Below are 4,543 nucleotides of genomic sequence, written 5' to 3' on the forward strand. Positions count from 1 at the left end.
GGCCCCCTTCCTGCCTGTCCAGGAGTGAGGCTCTCTGCCATCGTGGCCCTCATGGGCCCAGGTGTCCACGGCTTTCTCTGATGGTCTCTCTGGGCATCTGGTTTGGTGGAAATCATACACCACACTCTCCAAGGGCCGAGGCTGAACAGCTCCTCCTCCAACTTCTCCCTTCTGCTCTGTTGTCCAGTGCTGCCTGACAGCTACACCTCAGGTGGTCTTGGCCTGGGGGCTGGGGAGAAGTGAGTTGTGGTGCTCTCAGCAGCCAGTGTTGATTGGTGTCAGCCTGGCAATCTCCTTGCCCTGAGTCCCTGCCTCTTCAGAGTCAGATGGCACCTCTCCTGACCTTATATGAAGAAAGGACACAGTCCCAGAGAACTTCCCCATGCCTCTGGTAGAGGGGGCAGTCTCCCCTACTCGGGGAAAGGGAAAAGGAAGCATAAGAAAAAGGAAGAATAACAGGGAAATGATTTGCCCCAACTTGGGGTGAGTCCAGGGCAGAAGTACGCAGGGTGAGGAGGAGGTGGATAGGTTTGGGAGGCAGCTGGCCTTGTTCCGGAGATACAGTGGCCCCTGTACGTCCAAGGCCAGAACCCTGGACAGACACAGAAGCCACTCAGTGTCCCAAGAGTGCCCTTAGTGATTTCAGTTGGCATCTGTGACTTCTAGCCCTCCTGCTTCAGCAGCTGGTCTCCCCAGGCTGTCTTGGGGACAGGTGTGCTCCCTTCCTCAGAGATGCTGTCTTTGGACAGCCAGAGCACATGTGGCTGACAGCAGATGCAGCCCAGGCGATGTGAGATGCCTCAGCAGAAAGAGGTAACCTGTTTATAATAAGGGGGTTTGGCCCGGTGGTGGCACTAATGGGCACCATGAGTTCACCAGGAGGCCACTCAGGTGAAGTTTATTTATTGTTGTTACCTCCACCAGTTCCTCCCCAGCTCCTGCTGCCTGCCTGAGACCCTGCCATCACAGAGCCACCCACAGCCAAAGAGGTGGCTGGGTGACAGATCTTCAACACTGGGTCTACAGTCAGCAGGCCCTGCAGCACCCCAGGCTATCTCCCCCGGCAAGACAAGGGAACCGAACCGAGGTCTGACCTGCAGGAAGGCAGAAGACGGGGAGAGCGCATAGCCCCCTACCTAGGTGTGCCTCCCACTACAATTCCTCTCCACCCCAGTGAGATGTTCTCTCAGGAGAAGCAGGGACAGCCACTGGCCTAGGAAGGAATTGCCTGAAGCAGCCCGGGAGCTCAGCTTCCTGTGGGCTCCCCCAGATGAGTGCATTTGTACATGTTTGTGTACATGCGCTTGTGCACACATGTACAGAAACCTAGACGGATGGCATGGGCAGAAATCTGTCTTCCCTCTTATTTGGACTCGGTCACCACAACAGACTTGAAAGCAAATATTTTTGGCCCTATGTTGTGGAGGAGGCATGGAGTGACTCAGAGCAAGCTGCCTGGCCTGTCAGACGGGGCTGGCTGTGTGGGCATCTCCAGCTCAGGTGCCTGGGGAGGGCATTGTTGAGCATTCAAGCCAGGTGGTCCTGCTTCTGGTGGGAGACAGGAAGGGAGAAGGTGCCTTGGTAGCACCGCTCATGATGGTCAGCATGAACTCAGGGTAGCGGTAACCACAGGGGGAAGGTGACCATAGGGGTAGGGGAGGATGTGACTACGAAGGAAAGGTGACCATGGATGGGAGTGACCACAAGAGGGAGGTGACCACAGGGGTAGTGGAGGAGGCAACCATGGGTGGGAGATGACCACAGGAGAAGGTAACCATAGGAGAGAGGTGACCACACTGGTAGGGGAGGACATGACCATAGGTGGGAGGTGACCACAGGGGGAAGTGACCACAAGTGGGAGGTGACCACAGAGGAGGTGGCCACACAGAGAGATGACCACACAGGGAGCAATGCCTGCTCCATGGGGCAGTATGGAGAGGTACCCACTCACGGGCTTGCCTCAGGGAAGGCCTTGTATGTCATGTTCCTGGGGCAGATGCCACCTCTGTGAGCAAGAGGGAGGGCTACTCAGGGCTGATGGCTTCTGTGGTCTGGAATCTCAGTGCTTGGGCCCCTCTGTCACAAGGCCTGGTTCTCCCTCAGTCACCCACTGTGCCCAGTGATCTGGCCACCTAAGTCTTGTGAGAGCCTTAGCTGCTGTCCTGACCTGCCAGTGCCTGTGGGCAGGGCCAGCCTAGGAGCTTGCAGGGAGAAGGGAGAGTAGTGCCTGCGGGGCTTGGCTGTGTGGCAACGGGGTGGGCAGTGGGGACTGTCCTGGAAGTGGCCAGCTGGGTTTATGTGGTCCAAGTGGTGGAGAGAGGCTGCTCTGCTGCAGAGTGCAGACAAGGTGGTCTTTCTCTTCTTCTGCAGTGGGCTCTGGTGTATTGGAGCAGAAGGGAAGGAAGGGTGTTATACAAGCTGGCTCCCTGCTCCCCGGTTTATGGGCTCTGACCATTCTCATCACAAGAGCTACTTTAATCTCCTGTACACGTGTGAGGGGACTGTGGACTGTTTCACGGAGGGTAGCTCCCTACTCCAGTGAGCACCAGCTTCCAGGCCTGTCCATGCATGGCTTGGACATCCAGTCTTTAAAAAGCATGACAGCCCATCCCCCAGGCCTCCTTTCCTGGGGCTCCGAGCTGGGAATGGGCTTTGGGTTGGCTAAGAAGCAGAAAGGGAGGCACCTGGCCTCCGGATACATGCTGTTGGTGACTGATGAGGTGTTAGGTCTAAGGCAAGCTGCCCTTCCCACCCCACAGCTCTATCCAGGCAGTGTGAAAGGCCGGCACTGTGACCTTCACCTTGGGCTGAGGACACTGATGGCCCTATCAGGCAAGGCCCATACTAGGTGTCACAGCCACACAGAAGTGAGGGCCAGTGTGGCTTTCTGTACCCAGAACAGGCTCCTGGGTTGGCTTGGTGCCACCAGGGACACTCCTGCGGCCCTCAGATCCCTGTCCCTGGGCATAGCCAGCCACAAGAAGCAGCCCTTGTCCAATGCCCAGGCAAGCTTTACTGACAGTTCCACACCCCCCCGCCCAGGACTCCTTGACTACAAAGACTGACACAAGGCCCTGGGGACATGGTGAGGTGACAAAGAGTCTCCAGGCGGCCCTCTAGGTCTTGGTTCTTCCTCCTCTGGTGACCTTGAAATGGAGAACTGCATTTGACAGCAGGACTGGCCGAGAGGGGGCAGGAGGTGGCTCTCCTTGCCCCTGAGGCCCTTCCTATAGTCACCATAAAACCTGTGACCTACACAGCCCATGTTGGAACAGTGGGACAATGAGCTTGAGGTAGGCACTGGGTACAGGTTGTTATGGTCAATTCCCAGAGCCACCCTTGGCAGAGAGGCAGAGCCTTGAGGCCATCATTTGGAATCCTGGATCCAGCCATGCCTGAAGCTCCTCTCTTGGTGATGCCATTGAGTCAATAATTCCCTTTTGGACTTAAATTAATTTGAGTCGGTATTCCAAATACCACATTACACGAGCCAGAACAAGGATGTCAGAGCTTTGTGAGAATTTATAAAACACCTTCTACTGCCTGTGCTATTGTTAACAGGACCATGGCATGCCTAGGGTGGGCAGCGAGGACAAGTGGATTTGCTTCCCAACAGTGGTTGGTTTCCTCAGCCCCACTCCCACCCCACTGGCTAGGCAGGGTCCTTCCAGGACTCTCGCTTTCCAGGGCCAGGCGGGCCTTCCTGCCCCCACACTCTGCCACTGAGCCTGCCCGTTCCCCAAGTGCAGCACTATGGTGACAGGGACTGCAAAGACGTGCCAGGACCTACTTCCTGTTAACTACAGGGAAAGGAAAAGCCCAGGTGTGACAGTCACACAGGGTTTTCTGACCTGCTTTGCTCTCAGTATTTCCCTTCATAACGCTTTTTTTTTCCTTCATCCTCCTTTTATTCACCAGGAGAAAAATTAGCTCCTGAAAACACAGCCAAGTCAGTGCACGCTGATTATTTTCCTTCAAATCACGCTGACGGCTGTGCTGGTGGAGAAAGCAGCAAGGCCTCTGCCCTGCGTCCTCTCTGCACACACGCACCCCAGAGCGCCACTCTGGCTGCGAACACAGAGGGCTTTGTTCTGGCTGATCGCAGCTCTCAGCTGTGATCCAAGCTCCCCACCCTGTCCTTCACAACCCCTGGAGCAGAGTCATGTCTGGTCACTTTCCATTGTTCATGTGCAGCTGGGTCTAGTTTAAAGCTTCATGTCTCCTTCATGCCCCCTCTGAGGCAAGGCTGGCGTCTCTCTAGACTTGGTGTGAGGATGGAAGCACGTTCCCTTTCCTCTTTGTGCCCCCTCTGGGCTGACTCCCCCGTGAGCTGCACTTCTGAGGACTCTCACACTCCCTCCCCACAATAGGCTAGGACTGGGGACTGGGTCTTGGTGCCGGGCGGGGTCTCCTGGAGGAATCCTGCAGGGAGGCGTCTTACAATGTGTGGGTGGGTGCCCGTGCACGTGTGTGTGTGCACATGCACGCGTGTGTGTTAGGGGTTGTTTGGTACTTCTGCCATTTTCCCTTGTGGACCTTGGTC

Source organism: Castor canadensis, chromosome 5 (assembly GCF_047511655.1).
Source record: "Castor canadensis chromosome 5, mCasCan1.hap1v2, whole genome shotgun sequence".
Classification (NCBI taxonomy): domain Eukaryota; kingdom Metazoa; phylum Chordata; class Mammalia; order Rodentia; family Castoridae; genus Castor; species Castor canadensis.